Genomic DNA, 24,065 nt, shown 5'->3' on the forward strand with positions numbered 1-24,065 from the left:
TAAACAAATAATTCCCTCAACACTGTCAGACTATTTACTGAATCTGCACTACTATTAATCGTTTCATAGTTCCCATCACCAATCTCTTTCCACTTATGACTGTATGACTATAACTTGTTGCTGGCAATCCTTATGATTTATATTGATATATTGATCATCAATTGTGTTGTAAATGTTGTACCTTGATGAACATATCTTTTCTTTTATGTACACTGAGAGCATATGCACCAAGACAAATTCCTTGTGTGTCCAATCACACTTGGCCAATAAAAAATTCTATTCTATTCTATTCTATTCTATTCTCCGGTGAAGGATGGCAAGGTTGGTGCAACCTTGCATACCTCTTTGGAAATGATGCTCAGAAAAGAAGTTGTCACTAAGGAGATGCTCAACATACTCTTCCTTAATAGTCACATTGGGCACCTTGGTTTTAAGTATGGGAGCATCAGACTGAAACATGTTGGTGTGCTTACACTGAGCTTGGAAACATTCCTGGTCTTTCAGCGGAGCTTGACCTCCTGACTTTCTACTCATTTGTCTACCCTTGGAAAGTAGGAAGCAGTTGCCTGCAGAGAAACACTTGTTGGATATGAACAGGATTGAGGCAGGGGAAGTGCAGGAGGTTTACTATTTGGTTGACGTCCCCTTGAATTTGCCCACAGCAATCTGAGTCACCGTGCTTGTCAGACTCACTGGTTTGCATCAGATACTCAGCCCTTCTTCCTGGGAGTTGATTCCAGGCCCTTCCTCCCATTAGTCCCTGCTATGTAACAAGAAAATGTGTTACTGAGCAATAACAAAGCAGCATTTCCCAGGTGTCAACCAACAACATAAAGAGCATTTTCATCTCTGCCTGGATCTGAATGCAATTCTTAACCTTGGCACTCACTGGCTTAAATTTAATCATCGTCCTCCAGCTGGTCCCGATTTAAGAATACTGGATGCCAACTGTCCAGGAAGTTACAGAACCTTGACCGAGTCATAATAGCTCTGGCGTCAAAGACTATGGAGCAAATCCCACGTTCATAATTACTGTGCATCTCCAGACCCCAAAATTGTAAAACCTAAATTCTATCCAACTCTCTCTGCAACTTTCTTCTGGGGGGGGGGGGAGGAGGACAAGAGATCTTTATGGTGAAATAATGCAAAGAGCAATTCTGCAAGCATGAAGAAGAACCTTGCTGCATATGATTGAAGATCAATCTTTCTGTTTTCTGGGGTGCCTGCGCAGATGTCAGCCAAGCCTTTTAAAGATGGATTTATTGAGCTGGTTCATCGGATGATGAGGTCATTTCAAGCATTTTATGCATATTCTTTTATTTATATTAGTCTGTTGAGCACCTTGAGCATGTTAGAAATGAGATAATACAGTGGGAGGAAAGAATATGGATAAGAATTAGGAACTGTGAAGATCTTACCCTAGTTTTCACGTAGTAATATAAAAAGGTCACCTATGATTTCTGAGGTTCAGGCTGCTGTTACAAAGAAGCTGGAAAATCTTGGTGATAGATACAGAGGAGTTTCTCTGCATTTAACAGGGGGCAGATCTCCAGAAAGCAGCAGAGGACTCTAGGCCAGTTACAAAGGACGTCAAGTTCATGTACCTTTGCAATAAAGCACAACATTCATTCATTCATTCATTCATTCATTCATTCATTCATTCATTCATTCATTCATAACAGAGCCCTATATTATTTCAGACAAGTAACTGTCTTCTTAAAGACCTCCAGTGATGAAGCACCCAGAACTTCTAAAGGCAAGCTGTTCTACTAGTTAATTGTTCTCACTGTTAGGAAGTTTCTCCTTAATTCCAGGTTCTTTCTCTCCTTAATTAGTTTCCATCCATTGTTTCTTGTCTTGCCCTCTGGTGCTTTGGAAAATAAGTTGACCCCCTTCTCTTTGTGGCAGTCCCTCAAATACTAGAATACTGCTATCATGTCCCCCTTAGTCCTTCTTTTCTCTAGTCTTTTTTCTTCTTTGATGCAGATAGCTAAGCATCAAAGAAATGCTGCACTGAACATGCAGCTGTGCTTTCGGGGAAAAAAAACGCCACCAAGTCCAATGAGATTCCTTCTTCTACACAGCTATAAAAAGTGCAGAGGTTCATCCGATCATTCAAGTTGGTGGCTGTAAAGGATTGGCAGCAGAATTAGCAAGGCTGCCTGGAGAGTTGCGTTATGCTTTAGATCTCACTTCATAAATTGTAGCTGTGTTTAATTATGTTCCACCAAAGACTGTGAGGAATAAAGTTCTTCTTGGAGGATTCTTCCAGTAGAGTCCATGTCCCTGGATCTCTTCCACCCCATCTGGTCAGTCTCTTCAGTTGGCTTGAACTAGTCCTGCTATGGATCAATGCTTGCTCTAATTTATCAGGCGCATTGCATGACTTTGTTGCATCAAAGGGTGGCAGCTCCTCCTTTCAGTAAACAACAATGTGAGTTGATTAAATATGAGTTAAAGAATGACAAATGAAGGAATCTGTTATAAACAACAACTGTTATAAACATGCACAAGTTCCAATTCCTTTTAAAGATATAACCAACATCTTCATAACTGCTCCCGGGCTGAATCTCCTTTGCATGTTCACCTATGCTAGGTTTCATTTAAAGCAGTTTTCTTCTAATCTGGCACCCACCAGATCTGTTAGAACACAACTTCCAAGCTAGCTAGGAATTAGAGAAGATTACCAAGACCAATTGAATCTTTTGTCTGCCTTCTCTGGTATTTGCTTTTTCATCCAAGGTTACATCCAAGCCGCAGTAAAAGATTAAACTGAACCTACAGTTGTGACTTCAAATATATTTCAAGTCACAACTTTAGGTTCAGTTTAATCTTTCACTGAGGCTTGGATATATATTATGGCACATTTCCTTTTCCCTTCCCCAATGGCTGCTTCTCTGTTAAACCATTGAGTTTAACAGATTCCAATTCAATTCAAGTTCCACTCATTTTCTGGCTACTAAATTAGATAACTGCATTTGCATAGCTTATTTAAACCAGAGTCAAATTAACACTTTTTTTTGGTTATCAAAATACTTTTGAGTTATAAATTACTCACACAGACTGGGTTTCTATTTCTGGCTATACTCCTCCCCCAATCTCATCAAATTATTGTAATTCTTTAAATTGCATAGGGAAAGTTGCTAGATTTTTCCCTGGCCTGGTCACTGCGTTTGAACATAAGTATGTAGCAAAAATAATAAGCCTCTCAATGGGGCAGGGTTTTTCCCTAGGGCAGGGAGGAGATCCAAGGAAATTGGGTGCTTAGCTTGACTTCAGGGAACATTATAAAACATGCCACCTATATAATATGGCCATGCAGGTTAGGCTCTTTGATGATATTAATAAAGGATTTGATCTGGTTTGGTTTTGGCTTAGAAAAATGTGTGAATTGAGACACTATGGTCTGAAAACCATGCTATTTTGGACAGCATCTATTCATTGACATCCCATCTGGCTCTGCCTTAGAAGTCTCACTGCAGGTTCCACCTAGACAAGGTACGGTCATTACATTTTGTAATTTATTGATGCATGTTATACTTTTTCCTCCATGCTAGTATTTTTCCATTTCTTTCTCTCATTCTCTCCCTCGTGACAGGTCTTACTGTGCTCTCAATCACATGTTGCTTTTTAAATCCAAAGTTCTGCCCAAAGGCAAGCTTGTCCAAGAGCCTTTTCCTACCTGCACCGATGCGGAAACATATCCTGGTGATTTCTTTTTTTCCTGCAGATTTCTTTTAATCTCATTTTCAGCCTGACAACGAGACATCACCCTTAAACCATGTTTAACTATGCCTGTGTTAATGAAACTTTATTCTAATACCATCCAAACTGTATCAGGTTTTCTCAGCCATTACTTGGAAGGAAGTCAGGAGATGGATAGTGATTGAGCAGTAGTAGCACTACAGATAAAAAGCATAAAGATTGGCAACTAGGCTGGTCAACTGACCCTAGTAATTTTCTATCAACTCCTAGATGGTTGGACAGTCGCACTTCAACTCTGCAGGTTTCTTCAACTTGGGATTCTTCAGATAGTTTGGACCAGAGTTCTTATTACCCTGCCAAGAAGAGCAAAAGATGGGCACTGTGGATATTGGTTGGGTACCAGCTTGGAGGAGAAGTTCAGACATAGGTGTAGTAGAGGAACATAGCTAGCTTTGAGAAGGAAGAAGAGAGGGGAAATCATTGTTCGGTCCTAGAAGGGTAGAAAGTGTAGAAAGAGACTTAGAACAACCCCACCTTCACTCTACTGTCCTTCAAAAGGAGCCCAAAAGGTTTTGGACAAGCTTTTAGGTTTTCGTTAACAGACAACTTTTTTGTCCTAGGCTATCTTAAAAAGATGACACTAGTGTTCTGTTTCCCAAAACATCCAACTAAATATCTCTAAGACTCCTGCAAAACAGAAGAGGAGTTTGGTAGACTTCTTTCCAATTGCTTTCCCAAATTGGGATTCATGACAGAAACAGGTTTCCATTAGCCATCTTGACAAAAGACCAGAGGTAACATTTGTTCACCTGAATTTGTCCTTTCAATACTTTCTCTTTCCTCTCCCCCCACCCACCCATTTAGTGTATGCTCTCTACAACCTTTCCTAATCTAGTGCCCTGCACATGTGTTATGATGACAATTTGCTGTCTGGGAATGATTGGTCAAGAGTTGTGTTAAAAGTATGGCAGCTATCCTGTTGCACCTTCCCTGCTTTTTCCCAAGGCAGTTTTGGGCATAGTTATTATATTCTGTGGGTTCCGTAATAATTGAGGCTCCACAGATGTTCACACATAACGTTTATTTTAACTCACAGAGACCAGCAACAACCAGCAGACCAGGCCTGCTTTGACAGCCCTCTTTCTCTTCAGCTCCAAAAGCGGGAGCCAATCAGAACAGAACAAGAAACCATCTCCACCACTAGGGGCCGCCACTGCCGGTGCAGGACATAACACTTCTTTCCCCCTAGCTTGCACAATCGTAATCCTGGAGATACGCTGGGCGCCGCTTGATTCGGCTGGATCTTCGTGGCTCCGTTGTAGCCATGGTCACTGGCTGACCCAACTCCTCAGCCTCTTCTGTGGGGGACGTCTCCGGCCCAGGGACCCCTAGCCCCTCCACCGGCAGAGCAGACAAGGCTTCCTCTCGGTTATCAGGTACAGGGGCTGGGCGTCTTATTCCCTTGTAGCTTAGCTCCTCTGCCCGGGATGATTGGGTTGGGCTACCTCCTGGCTCTTCCTGAGTGCCCCACTCTGGCAGCTGCCCATCCCCAACCTGACGCCGGGCCCTGAGCTGGTCACAATGTCTGCGCCACACTCTACCCTCATCTAACTCGACCCTGTATGAGCACGGGCCGGTGATTCCCACGATCTTTCCTGGGAACCATAGGGGGTGGCCGCTGTAATTCCGGGCATACACCGCCTCCCCCAAATCAAATCTCCTGTTTGCCCCCATGGAGTCCAATGGCTGACTAGGTGAGTATTGGGGGTGCAATCTATCAAGTGTGGTCCTCAAACGCCTGCCCATGAGTAACTCTGCTGGGCTCTTATTCGTAAGTGGGCACGGTGTGGAATGCTGCCCCAGGAGGTACTCATCCAACCTCTGCTGCCAGCCCCCTGGGCCCGACCTGGCCAATGCCTCTTTCACTGACCAGACTGCTCATTCTGCCCGGCCATTACTGGCCGGATGAAACGGGGAAATGAGAGCATGGCGTATTCCTAGGCCCGCTAAGAATGACTCAAAGTGGGCGGACGTTAGCTGTGGTCCGTTGTCCGAGACCACAAGGTCGGGTAACCCATGGGTTACAAACAACCGTCGCAAAGTTCTAATGACGGCTTCTGAAGTGGTGGAATGCATTAGTGCGATTTCCACCCACTTGAAAGCATCGACGACCACTAAGAATACTTGCCCTGGTACGGCCCGCAAAATCTATATGGATGCGGGACCAAGGACCCTAGGCTCCTCCCACTCTAGGGGAGACTTAGGCGGCAGCGGTCTTGTCTCCTGACACCGTGACAGGCCGACACAGGCCTCTATGTCTTTATCTAGTCCTGGCCACCACAGGTAGCTCCTACCCAGGGCCTTCATCCTAACAATGCCCGGGTGACCCCGGTGAAGTGTCCCTAGAATGGACTGTCGGAGGGGGGGGCGGAACTACAACCCTATGCCCCCAGAGGAGGCAACCCTGTTGGGTAGAGAGCTCGTGCTGCCTTCGCTTATAAGGCTGCAATTCAGGGCTGACAGGACCCTGGGGCCATCCACGGAGAACCCAATCAAGAACTTTTGAGATGACTCTGTCCAAGCCAGACATTCTAGCAATGTCACAAGCAGTAACGGGAAAGGCGGAACCGTCAATCAGAAAAACATGGGACGCTGGAGCCGGGTCTTCCACCTTGGTCATCAATGGGCAACGGCTCAGCGCGTCAGCATGGCCCAAATGTTTCCCAGGCCTATAGACCAGGGAATAGGAATAAGCTGCCAGGAACACCGACCATCTGGTCATTCTTGGTGATAGTACTTGCGGAGTCTGTCTATCCCCAGCCAAAATCCCCAACAGCGGCTTGTGATCTGTAACAAGTTCAAACGGGCGACCATAGAGATACTCATGGAACCGCTTGACCCCCGCAACCAACGCCAATGCTTCTTTATCCAACTGTGAGTAGTTGCGTTCCGCGGCAGCCAAGGTTCGAGATAGCCATGACATTGATGGCCCCCCAGTCAATTCATGCAGGGACTTGGGATGACTTCATGGCTAAATTAAAAAGACATTACGCCCCGACACCCTCCAGAATCACCCGGCGGCAGCTGTTTTACCATAGGGATCAGGCTGAGGGGGAATCGATAAACCAGTATGTAGCCACTTTACGTAAAGTGGCGCGCCATTGCGAATTTGTTGATCTGGATGATTACCTTTTGGACCGGCTCGTCAGCGGTGTCCGGGATGAACGCCTCAAGCAGCGTCTCATCGCTAAGCAGGACCTCACATTTCAGATGGCATTAGATGAGGCATGTGCCTCAGAGCTGGCCACCCTCTCATTAGCTGATATGCCTCGAGGGCAGAGCCCACAGATAGCAAAAGGAGCAACAATTCATTTCAACAAAGCTGATCCACTATATGAGGAGGAGGAGGAGGAAGACGCTGTCCATCGCCTTAAAGAGGTTAAGAAACCAAATACTCATGCGGGAGATAGCCTCCCTCTGACTGGCTGTTTTGGGTGTGGGGGAAATCATATGCGAGCCGCCTGTAATTTCAAAGACGCAATTTGCCGCCGTTGCGGCCGACGGGGCCATATTGCCCGGGTTTGCCGATCGGTCCAGCCTGAGAGGGTTCCACAAAAGGGTCCGTCAGCCGGCCCTTCTCTTGGAAGACGACCTCACCTGAGATCCAGGAGGCCGCAGGATGACTGCTATGCCATTTTCCGTGATGAGATGCGAGGAACAAGGATCAGGTGGCGATCTGAGGAACCGATCCAGCAGAAAATCCGAATTTCCGTCCTGATCGAAGGGCGGCCATGCTTGATGGAAGTTGATACCGGATCTGCAACTTCCATAGTCTCCTGGAGCACGATAAAGCGTCTGGTGCCTACTATTGCTAAGAAGCGTCTGAAGCCTTGTGCGCTGTTATTAAAAGACTATCAGGGACGGCCAATTCCCATTGTGGGTAGTGGGAAATTCAGGGTACAATTCAAGAAATTTGTAGGCCGCCATTGCCGGTGCAGGACATAACAATAGTCATTATCCATTTCTGGCAAAAAGCACTAGGACTACTTGTGGAGCTAGCCACAAGCAGACGTTGGCCTGGCAGGCAACAGACTATCTGTTTGCATATACATCGCTCAGCAACCAAACAATTCTGAGAAGGAGAGTATTACAGTGACTGTCATGTGCTTGTGTGTGTGTGTGTATTTTACTCAGCCAACTAGTATCTTCTTTGGAAGCGCATCATCACTTCTTTAGTTTTTTTTATTTAAATAATATTTTTTCTTTTTTAACAAAAAAACCAACAACCAGCCATAACAAACACTAACATAAAACATATACTCCTTCTTTACATCAGCTTCGTTTCGGTATTCCTCTATTATTTACATTTTTCCCCTTCTCATTTCCTTTAATTATACTTATCTTTTTTGTCCCATTATCCCTTATTTCTGTATATATTCCATCCTACCTATCATTATAACAATTCCTTTTCTTTCATGCACTACCCCTTTTTTGTATGCGTATATATATGACCTTTTTCCCTTGTTCCATCATTTACCATTTCTAATTTCTATCCAATTATACAATTTATTCCATACTATGTAATATTCTGTATCTTCTTTTTCTTTTATCTCCTTTGTTAGTTTATCCATCTCAGCACAGTCCAGGATTTTCCTCTTCACTTCCTCCTCCGATGGTCTATTCTTTAGTTATAATGTAATTCAGATGCTTCCCTAGAGAGCACCATCAGCACCCTGGAATCTTGCCTTCTGGAATCATGGAATCTAGGAAGTAGCCTGAGCTTCTGAAACTGTTGGCAACTGGCTGGAATAAGGGAAGGATAGAAGATATTGGGGGAAATTAATAAAGAAAGGGGAAACTATGGGTCCCAACTGCTCCCATGCAATTATGAAACACTGAGCTGTGTGGAAGGGTGGGTTGTTGGAGCCTAGGTTTTCAACTATTTCACTGTGTCTCTAGCCATCTCCACCTTATCCGTGGCTCCTTTTCCCAATCATCTTATCTCTCCCTTCAACCATCATTCTGGTTTGTTCCAGCAGCCTTTTTTCTTTCTCTCCTAGGAGCTGGCTGTTCTCACGTGGCGCTTTGCCGTTTAGCATGGTGCATGGCCATCCAGCCCAGTAATTGCCACCAACTTCCCTTGCCTAGGCTAAATTGTTTGTAAGCTCATGCTCTCAGTTTAAGGCCTGAACCAGTAAGCATGTTTTATCCTTCTGTGGCTGACGATGCCAGGTAGACATCAGGGAGGGTAAGAAGCTAATATGTTTTGTCTTGATTTACAGCACCATTTTTCTACCTCAACACATGTGGACTTCAACTCCTAGAATTCCCTCCCTAGCATTCTGGCTAGGGAATTCTGGGAGCTGAAGTCCATACATGTTGAGGTTGCTAAGGTTGAGCTACGCTGATCTATAATAGCATGGTGCTAAACTGTAGATGAAGGAGGTCTATTTCAGAGCAGTGCAGTGTCTGTCATTCCAGAGCATTATTTTACTTTATTTTGTTTATTTGTCAAATTTCTACATGTCCATTTCACCTAAGTGACTCCAGGATGTTTACAAACAACACCATAAAATAATATAAAAACTTGACAAAAACCACAGCTAAACACAAAATTAAAAACAGTTCTTGATATTCTAAAATGGCAGCCTGCCTGGGATGTCTCGTGGGTCCTTTGCCAAGGCCTACCTAAACCCTGGAACCTTCCTTGATGATAAGTGATAATCAACTACAGGATCCTCTTAGCTGCTGAGTGCATATTTACTCCTAAAGTGGATAATAAGGGCTTGTATGGTCAGTGTAGAATTTATGTTGTTTTATTTTTCCCCCCTGGAATATTTACATAGTCACTTCCCCTTTTCAGCTAGCTGTGTGACTGATTGTAAATGGCTGTGATCCTGGGCGAAATTCATCATTGCATCTGACACAGTACATCATTCAGGCGAATCCTGCACTGAAGTTGTAAAGTAAAATTTTCAGAACCAAAGAGGTTCCGAAATGGATCAAGGGAAAGAAGGAGATGGAAAATGCTCTTTTTCTCATAAGACATTTCCAAGTGCAGCCCGATTATGAACTTTGGTGCTGTTGAGTTGTTTTGACAGAGTTGGACTGTTGCCAAAACTCACAACTCACCTGCTCTCATTTTGAGCGCCTTCTCAAGTATTCCCCAGTCCATGACACACACCGGCTGAGGATGATGAGACCAGCATTTTTGGTGAGCGTAAGATTGAGGAAGCTGATAGAAGATAGCAAGGAGAAAGCTTGACTAGCATTTCTCTTTCTATGGAAAGATTACTTCTGAACATTGACAACTGTCTTACTTTAATGGACTCGACATCAAATGGCTGACTTAAAAGGCCATTTAATTTCTCACAACTGGCATGACACAGTGACATTTTGAATCAGGCCACTCATGGCTTCTGAATGCCACCTCTGCCAAGAGTGAACTTCAAGCCCATCAGAATTATTTGTCCAGCATATTTTCCTGGAAACCATCCTGTCAATAGGGTGGTATGAAGAGAGCTGCAACTTCTTGTTGACTGACACATACAGAGTAGAACCATAGCTCAGTTAGTGCTACCTGACCTGAGCTTCAGGTCCAATAATATGGTAAGCCATGGTGGCAAAGAAATTTGTCTGAATCTCTTTACTCGTCCCTGACATTTTCCAGCCAATTTTTTTTAAAATTTGAATTTATATCCCGCCGTTCTCCGAAGACTCAGGGCGGCTTATACTATGTTAAGCAATAGTCTTCATCCATTTGTATATTATATACAAAGTCAACTTATTGCCCCCAACAATCTGGGTCCTCATTTTACCTACTTTATAAAGGATGGAAGGCTGAGTCAACCTTGGGCCTGGTGGGACTTGAACCTGCAGTAATTGCAAGCAGTTGTGTTAATAACAGACTGTCTTAGCAGTCTGAGCCACTAGAGGCTCAACAATGGATCTTGTTTTTGGGATATAGAAGGTCCTAGGTTTAAGTTCTGGCAGGTCCAGTTAAAATACTACTGACTAAAATGCTGGAGAAATCTTGCAGACAATACTGGGTTAGCTTGTCTAACTATCTGACTTAATATACGGCTGTTCCCTATGCAAATATATATCCCTGTACTCCAAGCTATTAATCAGTCAGAAGTCCTGCCATTCCGATTGTGCAGAGCCTTAAGAAAACACATGGGTCTATTTTAGAATTGACAATAACAATGGTATATCCTGACCCAAAGAAGAAATAAATGCATTCTGACTTTTCATAGCCAAAAACGAGATTCTTTTGAAAGAAAGGAAGCCATGCCGGTTGATAAGAAAAATTCCAAACCATACAGTCAGCCAAATACAATTATTAAAATGAAAGTATAGAAAATATTGGGCCAGATTTCAAGCTCTCCAAATATCTTAATCAGGCAAGATACTGTAAAAAGCAGGTTGGGAAAGGGCAGGAGAATAAAGCGAGGAAGGCTGACATTATATACATGGGTGTATGCATGTATATGTGGAAGACGGGGAAAAGAGAGAAAGAGAGAGAGAGAGAATATATGTTTCAACTTGATGATGAAATAATGAAGTTTTCAGTTATAACATTCCAATCCCTATCTTTATGCCAAGGACCACAACATGAGCCTTCTCCTAATCTTTTTGAACAGTGTTAAACAGATTTCTCTGCATGCTATAATGAAAGGTATTATCTTACTCAGCAAGAACCTGGCTTCAGGAGCAGGCTGTATTAGTAAACTGTGCCCTTAAGAAAAGCTCACTTTGTTCTGAGAAGTTTGCACACTTACGTTGTTCAGTTACTTTATTTTTTTTATTTTTATTGAGTTTTTACAGATAAACAAATCTTACTTACATCTTACGCATAACTGCGACCATTTACATAGGATAACATTCCAATCCAAATAACATTCTATACATTTTTTACTATACATTTTAATTCTCTTTCTGTTTTGTCTCTTCCTCTTTCATTTTTTTCGTTCTCAATCCAACTGTATATTCAGTTACTTTATTGAGAAGAATGCAAGCGTGTGCAGGATTGCATCTCCTCGCGTGTGATTACATGTGAGCATCTTCTTCAGGATCATGCAGGATCAGGAAAGGTGGTATAATGTGGCTTGGAATTCTGTTCATGGTACAGCTGGTCTGCATTAATCTGTTAATAGAGGGTGGGAGGTTTAGCTGCCACTGAGAGTGACATACTGCTGGTGGGGTTGGTGGGTGGAGAGGATAGACCGAAGCCAGGGGAAATGGGGCCTTGAGAAGGTCTCCTAGTCTGGGTGGGGTGAGGGAGAGGGCCAACTGCTCCTTCTCCTTGGCTAATTTTGGTGATCTCTATCCCAGACTTATGTTTACAGAGAGTTTCCTTTGAGTCATTGCTCAGAAGCAGCACCTCGGTGCTACAGGAGGCAGGAAGGACCCAGATTTTGGCAGTCAGTCAATGCAGCACAGACCCTATATAGCCATGGGAGATAGGCTGAAGGAAGTTAGGAGCCCATCCTGCACGTGGGACGTGATTCTCAGCATCTCCCCCTCAACAAGATGTTCCTGTGCAGGTTGGAAGGTGGCTGTATGTAAGATCTTCTGATATTGGCCAGATCCCAGATGTTTTGCCAAGTCTGCTCCCCACTCTTAGGCTTCTGGATTAAGGCTGGAGTCCTATGCTCACTTACTTGGAGATTAGCCCTATCGGGATGGTGAACTTTACTTCTGAATAAACAGACTTGGCGGCCACAAATGAGTGGGCAAGCCTAACATTGTATTTAAAAAAAAAGATCACCAAAACTATTATTTATGTATCTGCAAAATATATAAATTCTTGGAAAAGCATTACTCATTCATGAAGAGAGAGTAAGGTGCGAAAGATCAGGTCTATTAAAGAGGAATAAGGAATCTCTTTTATTCTGTTTACATTTCAATGGCATAAAAGTACAGATTCCCTTCCAAGCCAGCTCAATTCCTAGGTGTATCCAGATAATCTGGTTTTATTGGCAACAGTAAGAAAGCTGCTTACTCTTGTCTTTTTTAGGGTGTTTTTCAATTCCCAACCCTGAGATTTTCAGGTGGTATTTTATCCAAATGTACAAGTAACTGCTTAGGTGTACATTTTAACATAAAAGTCTGTAGAGATTCTCAGTCATCCAGGTCATGGTTATCCCAAAGGTGCTTTTTCAGGAGGCAACTGGACTTTCTTGGGTTTTTTTTGAAGATATTTCGCTTCTCATCCAAGTAGCTTCTGACAGGATAGTGGGGTTTACTGGGTTGGATGGCCACACACCATGCTAAACAGCAAAGCTCCATGTGAGAATAGCCAGCTCCTAGGAGTGAAAAAAAGTCTCCACTATCCTGTCAGAGCTGAAGAAGCTTCTTGGATGAGAAGCAAAATGTCTTCAAAAGAAAAAACAAGAAAGTCCAGTTGCTTCCTGAAAAAGCACCTTTGGGACGATTTTAACATGAACACTTCTCAAATCTATATTGAAGAAGTTATTCCCACAGATCAACTATTTTTTGAATTTGGACAATATAATGAGCAGCACCAATAAAATTTGTATTCAAAATATGTGTTTGGGAGCACATATGTTATATGTATGTGCATGACTATGACAGATTTGCACCAAAGCAGATTTTAACTAGAAAAATACCATATTTTTCTGACTATAAGACGCACCAGTATATAAGACACACATAGATTTTGAAGAGGTAAATAAGAAAAAAAAAAGTTTTTGCCCTCCCCGGCCCTCAGGACCACTCTGCAGGCCTCCAAAATCTCTGTGCGCCCTGTTTTCCACAAAAACGAGGGCATTTTTGCCCTTCCCCAGTCCCAGGAGCATTCTGCAGGCCTCCCAAATCCTCTGCGCACCCCGTTTTTTGCCTGTTTTTGTGAAAAATGACCCCTGCAGAGGGTTTAGGAGGCCTGCAGAGTGATCCTGGCAGGCTGGGGAAGGGTAAAAATGCCCCCTTTTTTGAAAAAATTGGGTGAAAAATGAGTCTGTTTTTTGCAAAAATGGAACGAGCTGGGTGGGGCTTCGGGAGACCAAAAATGGCTGTATTCTGTGTATAAGATGCACCAACATTGCCACCCTCTTTTAGGGGAGAAAAAGATGTGTCTTATACTCCAAAAAATATGGTACTACGTTAAATGTGGATAGCAGGGGAAAATGTTAGGAAAACTGCACAGGGATGCATACACCTTTTTGGGTAATCTATTCAAAAAAAGATTAACTGATGCAGAAATAAAACAAATTTAAGATGAGAAGAATGGCTTGCACGAATGGAGCCATGAGCGCCCACCATGATGCTCCCACGAGTGGGGCTGTATGCACACACTGAGTTGCAGGCACTGGCTGGTCACTTAGGAGGCCCACTGGCAATTAGCCAACAGCCTGGTATTGGGCAGTGGCCCACAGGTTTGGGACTCCTGCTATATGAGATAGGTGGACATATCAGTTAATTAAATAAATTACATCTGATTAAAGCAGATAAGCCACATCCTTTTGTGTGATGATAATATGATACACTTGTAGTTGATTTTTTCCGCCCCACTCCCTCCCCCATGCTACAGGTCATAGATTTCTCATGGCTGTGTAGGAAGTTAGCACACACCCCTCTCCTAGAAAAATGAAAGATTTTAGGAAATATTAAAAGGGCAGAATATTTTCCTAAAAAGGGAGGCAGAAACTCAGCCCCCCCACCTTTGTTAATGAGCCATTAAGGCCTGAGCCAGTCCATTTTACATAACAAAGGTAGTATCAGCCCTCTACCCATCTCACCACATGGCACCTGGGGAGATGACATCATCCCCCAGTAAGGCTCAACCCCCTGGGAATCTGACAGCCAATGGGATACATTTCTTGTACAAGAACAGGAAACTCTAAGGCAGGGCCCAAAAGAGGGCATAAAACCAAGGCACTCTCAAGGTCTCAGCTCTTTGCTGCTCAGGAAGCCATGTGATCCTGTTCATCAATAAACCTTCCCAAGCAATGAATCCAGTGTCTTTTTCCCCACTTGGAACTGAAACCAGAAGGATATTTCTTCCAACAGCTGAATGAGAGTTTTCTCAATCAGTCAGATGGTTAAAATTTAGGCATGTGACAGATCTCTTATTTTTTTAAACTAGCATTCTAAAATCCTCTGATAAGAACATTCAAAGGAATTCACATAGCAGCAGTGGTGGAATTCATTTTTTTTTTCTACCAGTTTTTTTTTTAATTTGAATTTATATCCTGCCCTTCTCCGAAGACTCAGGGCGGCTTACACTGTGCTAAGCAATAGTCTTCATCCATTTTGTATATTATATACAAAGTCAACTTTATTGCCCCCAACAGTCTGGGTCCTCATTTTACCTACCGTATAAAGGATGGAAGGCTGAGTCAACCTTGGGCCTGGTGGGACTTGAACCTGCAGTAATTGCAAGCAGCTGTGTTAATAACAGACAAACTTAGTCTGCTGAGCCACCAGAGGCCCAGTTCTGTGGGCGTGGCTTGGTGGCTTGGGCGTGGTGTGGCTTGGTGGGTGTGGCAGGGGAAGGATACTGCAAAATTCCCATTCCCTCCCCACTCCTGGGGGAAGGATATTGCAAAATCTCCATTCCCACCCCACTCTGGGGCCAGCCAGAGGTGGTATTTGCCGGTTCTCTGAACTACTCAAAATATCCGCTACCAGAACCTGTTAGAACCTGCTGAATAGCACTCCTGCATAGGAGTCATATATGATCAGGTTGTTCCTTCATATAAAGATGCACAGGTGTGAAACAGTACTTTTGTTGAATTAACTCTATAGAAATGAGACATATGGATGACAAAATGGGACTTCACTGACAGCGTCTTATTCCATGCCTTGCATACTGTTCAATTTCTAATCTAATATAAACAATTTTATAAACATCCTATAAATACTTACCATAGGTTTATTTTGTCTATAAGATATCAAAGCCTCAAATACCCAGGAGGATTCTAAAGAACACAAGGCAGCTGGCTTGTATCTAGGCATCAAAATTGTTTTAAATGAAATCTTTTTCAGTTTTTGGCAAATGATATTTGGGTTAAGAAGAAGACTTGGAATATAAGTTTTCAACACTTTATTGCAGCGAGAGTGGATGAAAGGGGGAGGAATTGGCTTTTACATCCTACTGTTGGGTGGTGCTCAATTCTGCTAGAACAAGAATATCAGGGCAGCAAAAATGCAGATGCCCACCAGATGGCAGCAGAGAGTTCTTGGGATTTTTGCAGCCCAGATATGGTAACTCTAAGCTGTGCATACATGACTGAGGAGAGATCAATATACTTTAGTAACTCTTTCAACTGTGTGTGTGTCGTTTTTTAAATTTTTATTTAACATTTATACCAGAGTGCTGTTGGAAGAAGTATCCTTCTGGGTTCAGTTCCAAGTGGGGAAAAAGATACTGAATTCAGGGAAGTTGCTTGGAAAGAAGATTTATTGATGAACAGGATCACATGCCTTGGAGATCTTGGGCGAAAAAAGGGAAGAGATGCTGAGAGTCCCTGAGTTTTATACCTTCTCTGGCTTTGAACTTCCTGGGGCACAGGAAGAGTATCCTGATCAGTGGTGGGTTTCAAAAACTTTGGTTACTGGTTCAGTGGGCATGGTTAGGTGTGTGTGTGTGGGGGGGGAGGGTCATGTGACTGAGTAGGCATGGCCAATGTGACGTCACTCGTGATCACATGATCCCCCCACCTAGCCACACCCACAGGGATAGGTAGGAACATTTTTGGAATTTTCACCTATCTATCCCCACCCTCCCTTCACCAGTCACCTCCGTTTCCCCTCCTTCAGTGGCCCCGGCCCCAGCCCCAGCCCGGGCCCCACTTCCACACCCACCACTGCCTCTTTGTTCGGACTGCTTACCTTCCATGGTGGCTAGTCCAGAGTCCAGAAGGCAAACTGACCAGAATTTTCGGCAGCCCCCAGCCAGCTGCCGCTGCTGGAAAGCAGCTGGTAAAGAGGCAGAGTCTGGCCGCAGGCCACTGAAAAGTACCGTCGGAAAAACCTGCTGCCGTTGCCACCTTGCAAGGCAATGGGATGCGCATGCGCGAAGAACATGGCAGCAACGAACATGGCAGCCAGGGCGACCGGCGACAGGGGACCTGTTCAGGGACATGGCCAGCCAGCCATTGCTACTGGTTTGGAGACCAACGACAAATTATGCTACCGGTTCTCCTGAACCAGTGCGAAACGGTAGCAACCCACTGATCCTGATTGGTTGCTGTCAGAGGTCATGGCTAGCTTTGTAGGTTGTCTGTATGCTAAGTTTGGTTGAGTCGTTGGGTGATGCAATGAAGGGCAGTTAATTGGCTCTGCCTGAAGGAGGTAGATCTTTGTTATGTAGAATGAACTGGCTCAGGCCTTAATGGCCCATTAACAAAGGTGTGGGAGGCTGAGTTTCTATCTCCCTTTTAGGGGAAATATTCTGCCCTTTTAATATTTCCTAAAATATTTCATTTTCTAGGAGAGGGTTGGGTTTTAACTTCCTACAGTGCTTTTTCATGTAAGTGCTATTGCATAAGCCTATAGCATTAGTGTTTTGAAATGAAAAAAATAAAATTAAAAAACATAATGTTAAAATAGCAGTAATCAGGAATTTAGTATCTAATATGTTTGTCTACGCTTTGAAAATGATTCCGAAAAAAGGCTTGTTTCTTCATGCAAGTACACCATTTCTTTGCTATTCCTTAAAGTCATTTTTTTCAGGATTCCTTTTGAGCCTGGAAAGAAAGACACTCTTGTTTAAAGAGTCCACTCATTAAAACAGCCACCCATTTTTTCAGGCTCATGTGGAAATCTGAGAAAAGTTCACCTGAGTTAATGACTGTCTCAGATTTCCACATGAGCCTGAAAAAATGGGTGGCTGCTTTAATGAGAGAACTCTTTAAACAAGGTAGTCCTTGACTTACGACTGGTGGCCAAAATACCCAAACCTAAGCCCCAAGTGCTAGAAATGCAACCAGCACCAAGGTACCTTCTTTCATGCCTGGTGGTTATGCCCTGAAGCGAAAAAGTATTGGACCAAAATGCAAGATTGGCTACAAGATTTAATAAATTGCCAAATTGAGTTAAATCCGGAAACATTTCTCCTGGGAATATTAAAAACTAAATCTGATAAAAAAAATAAGATATCTGAGCCTACATATACTAACAGCAGCAAGAATTGCGTTTGCGCGATATTGGAAGGAACATAACTTACCACCAGGCGGCTTGATTATCCAGAAAATATTTGAATGTGCCGAAATGAATAAACTAACCTTAGAATTAAAAGAAAAAGATGATTCAGAATATTACGTGGTTTGAAAAATGGTATAGGTGGATAGACAATAGAAACAAAAATAGATAATATTTATAAGGAAGTTGAAGATGTATATGTATATATATATATAATATATATATGTATGTATATAATGTAGATTTTACTTGAATTGTTAATCCAAAGCATATAAAAATGACACTGTCTGTTTGACTATGTATTAGAGTTATGGAAAAGTAAAACTACAATAAAAATTATTTATATATATATAAAAAAAGAAGCACACCTTCCAAATCACTTTCAATGGATTCTCAATCCTAATAACAAATACTATCACTAAGTGGCATTACCGTATACAAGTATAAGAAAATGAGCCTGGTGTGGAAGATGGAGGTTCTACATTAAGGCCATTTGTATTGGGGTGAAAGTGCCTTTTTGTTAAAAGAAAAAGAAAAGGGCCAATGCCAGAATGAGCACATGGACAAGGCACGGAAGAACAAAGAATAGCCATTCCAGAAAAAACAGCAGTGGGGAAGCACTGCCGGTTTGAGTCCTGGCGATGAAGTTGTGATCCTGAAGGAAAAATTGGATCCAACTTTGTTTCCATATCAGCAAGAACGTCTAACTTTCCCCTTGAGGTTCTCTGGCTGTTGATGTCTCATGAGTCAGGATGTCTGGTGAGTTGGGGCCCAGGATGACTGATTGCAGTGAATCAGTGCTTTTCTGAGAGTAGGATCTAATACTGTGCTTCATTGCTGTGCCTAAAAAAGATCTGGCTATGATCCAGAGATGTTTAAAGCACCCAGAGAAATGTGGGTTCTCTTATGTCTGGGGAACATGCAGGTACCTGCTTCTCTCTTCTGATCTTTGGCACAAACTCTTCCCCGTGTGTCAGCCCAGACTTCACAAAGCAAACCCAGGGTGGTTTTGCCTGCACGCAGCCTGTGGGGGCGGGGGGGGGACCCTTGGCATTGATACATCATCCCTGCTCACTCAGAAGCCCAGGACGTCAGCTCCCTCTTCATCCCTCCCAGCCCTGGGGATCCAGTCTGCCTTTACCATACAAGTAAAGGAATGCAAATCTCCCCATCACTCCTTAGTCAGAGAGATGGGCAGAAAACGGGAACCCACAACGACCCCCGTTTCCAAGAAGGAAATGTTTTTGCTCAGAGCTTCATGCTCTAACGCGGGTTGCTTCTCTGGAAAGGCAACCGGACAGCACGTGGAAGGGAGGGAGTTACTACGAGTAGAGGGAAGACTGCTAAAGGGTTTTCCTTGCTAAACAAGGCAAGGGAAGGAAAGTTTTCTCATCTGCCAAAGGCAGAGTTCTGTTTCTCTTGTGCTGTTCAAAGACAATAGTATAGTATGGTATGGTATGGTATGGTATGGTATGGTATGGTATGGTATGGTATGGTATGGTATGGAATGGAATGGAATAGAATAGAATAGAATAGAATAGAATAGAATAGAATAGAATAGAATAGAATAGAATAGAATAGGATTTTTTATTGGCCAAGTATGACTGGACACACAAGAAATTTGTCTTGGTGCATATGCTCTCAGTGTACATAAAAGAAAAGATACCTTCATCAACAATTCTAAGGTACAACACTTAATCATAGTCGAAGGGTACAAATAAGCAATCAGGTAACTTAAGAACTGAAGCAAATATGTGTGGTGGCAGTGGCACTCTCTGACAACTCTGTTATAGTTCCTTTATTAAAAAAGAGAAATACCGTACAGAAGCAGATCCTTCCCTGCAAATAACCCTCATGTTGCAACTGTGGAGATCCCTTCCCCAATTTTATCTATTCAGAGAACTCTGTGAGCTAAATCAAAAGGTGGTGGCACTGAATGAGCTAAAAAGCCGAATGGGGAATCGAATCAGGTCTGTTCATTCCTAGAGAAATACTACTCCATGTAGTATTTCCTGTCTTGAAGTTCTTTATCCGTCAGCTCTGGTGAGAGATAATTGCCTCTTCTGGCAAGAGGAGAGCTCTTTAACCTCGATTTCCAATTTGATGGAACAAAGGACTTAAGCAGTCTCTGACATTGTTTAACTTTTAAAATGTTGTTGGCCACCATGGAAATATTAGTAAATAGATGTGCACATCGATTCATTAATCAAAGTCTACATTTACGTACTTATAAACAACAGTGGAGATTTGCTATAGACCAATGCCTGCAAGAAAAACGAGCGGGTCAGGAGGGAGAAGACGACTGAGAAAATTGTGGTTAGGATGCCCCGGAGAAGAACCTCAAAAAGAAAAATGAATAGTTTTAAGAACAAAATGTTCTTAAAATGAACTTTTGAAGTTGTGCGTGAACGGGGTGGCAGGAAGGATGCTTTTGCCAGGACTAAATAAATAAACAAATAAATAAGATATAGCGAGTGTGTTTTGGTGGTTACTATAAACTAGATTTAATCAAATTCCTTTTTCTTTTCTCGTTTCTTATCAACCTGCTTTGGATTTCCTTTGCTCCTTTTCCTCTTCTTCTGCACTTTGCATGATCCTGCTTACCTGGGAGGGCAGAGCGGGTACATGCAATAAAATTTCATTTTAATGTATGCCATTTAGTGTACATTCAAAATGACAATAAAGTTATTCTAAATTATTTTATTCCAAATTATTAAGTTATGGGGTGTGGTGAAAATGAATAAGTTCTGAAATACTAGAGCACTGTATCTTCTGATGAAGTTAAGTCATAGGAGATTCAGGATAGATAAAAGATAACACTTTTCCTCCAATGCACTAAGTTACTCTTGGAATGTGTTATTCAAAACCAGAGTATAGTCACTAACTAAGAAGGCTCACATAGAGAACTAGGCAAACTTACGGAAGTTACCAAGGGCTCTTAGTCATTTGGGGCACTATTTTAAACCTCTTACTATCTAATACCAGTTGTTAGAAAGAGCGGTAGTACCCTCAAAATTTGCTTGTGGGTTTCCCCCCTGCTCCTGATCTACAACCCAGTCTCTACCTATCTTTTTAAAGTCTTCTTCAGTAACAAAACAGCTTGCCCTACATTGTCCTCAGCTGGATGATTCTTCTTTCAGGGGAATTCTTGAAATAACAGCTTCTATCCATGAAATAGCAAAGGATTTGGTGGAAGGTGAATTCACTGTCTCCCTCACAAAGAATGGTTGATCTGAGAGTCAAGAGCTGGGACTTGGGATGCTGGTTTAAGGGCAAAGCTTCCTGAACCAACCTTGACTTTACCTCCATGGACATACCACAGTGTTCAAAGGATATTTGGAAGTTGTGATTCAAACCTTATGCTACCCCTGCCTCTCTTTTTAATAAATAGCTCAACTTTTTCAAGCATGCCAAGAAGCAAGAGAGGATGGGAGGCCTGGCTGTTTTATGAACCGTGCTCACTTCAATTTGTGAATTTCTTAATGTCACGGTGTCTTTTTTTTCCCCAGGCTCACAAGGCAGCCTGCAAAAAAAAATGGGGCTACTTTAATGAGTGTCAAGGAGATGGAGCACTTGTATTTGCAAAAGGTCCAAAGTACGGATAGGGTGGGGGTTTTCTTTGGGTAATAAGATAAGAGGAGTTTGCTACTTACTTTTTCTGGGAAATTTGATTTCCATATAGAACACTATTTTTTTATTTTTTTGTTTAAATAATTCAGCGTGGTGAACATACCTAGTACTTCCTCCTCCTCTCATTTCTCCTACAACAACTCCATGAGATGAGTTAGGCTGAAAAAGTGACTGGCCCAATGTCATCCAGCCAATGACTTCCAGTTCGGGTCTCAAACTGGAACTCACAGACTCCTGGTTTCTAACTGGTGCCACTTGTCCACTAGACCAAACTGGCTATTTCCTGTTTCCTGGTGATTTCCTATTCAAGCACTAACCACAAGCAAGAACTAATCCACATAACTTTCTGTGATTAGTCCAATTTCAATCAGCCTCAACCAGCATGGTCATCGGTAAGGGAATGGGCAGCTGTAATCACAAAACATCTGGAGGAAGCTATAGAGAAGCCTGATGCTATGATGCACATACCAGAACAGCTCTCTGTTAGAGAAACACATGAAACTACTTCCCCACACAGAAAATGGTGCTGGAGAAGGGAGGGTCTCTTTCTCGGCTGAAGAGGGTTCCAGTCTAGGCTTTCAGCCAGGCCCAAGGCCTAGGGTGGATCCACTGGGGGACCTGTCTTGTTAAGGGATGTATGAATGTAATGTTTATTACGGCCCAAAAACCCAAATGTTTAGGTAATTGAAGGATAACCCCTGGAAGGTGGCCATTTTGAAGCTGAATGTACAGTGTAGCCAATTTAAATGTGAGATTTGAATTATAGATAGCAGGCATACTTGAAAACTGATCTGAGCCTCCCCAACAAACAAATCTCAGGGTTTCTTGCAATATGCAACTTTTTTATAAAGCCCTTTATAAGGTGTGCATACTTAAGATGTGCAGGAAATTGCACAGTTTGACAACGGACAAAAAGTGTAGGAGAATGAGGAGTGGCCGCTGTCAGCGGTCAGATGAAAAGTATTCTGCATATTCTCAGAGGATTCACCCTGAGGTTTATTATGAATGCTTCATAGATTTATCTATCTCTCAGGATGACAGGGTCTTTAAAGCACTTATATTATTACCACTTCATATTTTCCATGTACTTGTAACAAAATGTTCTACTGAAATCATCTGTCCTAAAAAAAACCAACCTCCAAACTGCTGCTTATAATTTCTACAATTCAGTTATGCCCTTCTTTAGTATACATTTGTCTTGGTTCTTCTTCATCAGGCTTTATTATTTTAAAAAATTGGCATTCAACGTTTTACGGTTACCGAATATGCTCAGTTCTCATCTGGGCAAATTGTTTTTGGACTTTCCTCCCCCATTTGGGATCTAGTTTGTCTAGAGAACGAATTGCAGTCTTGTCTGAATTTACTACTTTACAAATAAAGTTGTCCTTTTGTGAGGAATGCTGCTCAAGACAACAACAGCCGTTAACTGTTTTTCATCTGACTTCATTTAAATTTAAGCTCAATTTGCAATGCTGTTATTTCTAAATAGACTGAGTGAATGCAAACACACACACACACACACAGAGACACAAATGCAGACACACATACACGCACAAAACATACACAAGACAAAATTTAAGTTTTGGATACTGATCAAACTATGTGACAATGCATTTGAAGTCTAAACAGGGCAAAGCCTGGCCTCCCTTTTGGGTGTTTTAAGAAATTCTAAGGAACTGCAATAACAGAATAACAGTTGGAAGGAACCTTGGAGTCTTCTTGTCCAACTCTCTGCTCAAGCAGGAAACCCCATACTATTTCAGACAAATGGTTATCCAATCTCTTCTTAAAAACCTCCAGCGTCGGAGCATTCACAACTTCAGAGACTTCAGAGACTTCAGAGGATAATTAGAACTGCAGAAAAAATAATTGCTACCAACTTGCCTTCCATTGAGGACCTGTATACTGCACGAATCAAGAAGAGGGCCGTGAAAATATTTGCAGATCCCTCGCATCTTGGACATAAACTGTTTCAACTCCTACCCTCAAAACGACGCTATAGAGCACTGCACACCAGAACAACTAGGCACAAGAACAGTTTTTTCCCGAAGGCCATCACTCTGCTAAACAAATAATTCCCTCAACACTGTCAGACTATTTACTGAATCTGCACTACTATTAATCGTTTCATAGTTCCCATCACCAATCTCTTTCCACTTATGACTGTATGACTATAACTTGTTGCTGGCAATCCTTATGATTTATATTGATATATTGACCATCAATTGTGTTGTAAATGTTGTACCTTGATGAACGTATCTTTTCTTTTATGTACACTGAGAGCATATGCACCAAGACAAATTCCTTGTGTGTCCAATCACACTTGGCCAATAAAAAATTCTATTCTATTCTATTCTATTCTATTCTATTCTATTCTATTCTATTCTATTCTGGAAGCAAGTTATTCCACTGATTAATCGTTCTGTCAGGAAATTTCTCTTTAGTTCTAAGTTGCTTCTCTCCTTGATTAGTTTCCATCCATTGCTTCTTGTCTTGCTTTCAGGTGCTTGGGAAGATAAGTTGACCTCCTCTTCTTTGTGGCAACCCTTCAAATATTGGAACAC

Source organism: Ahaetulla prasina, chromosome 2 (assembly GCF_028640845.1).
Source record: "Ahaetulla prasina isolate Xishuangbanna chromosome 2, ASM2864084v1, whole genome shotgun sequence".
In the NCBI taxonomy this organism is placed as follows: Eukaryota; Metazoa; Chordata; class Lepidosauria; order Squamata; family Colubridae; genus Ahaetulla; species Ahaetulla prasina.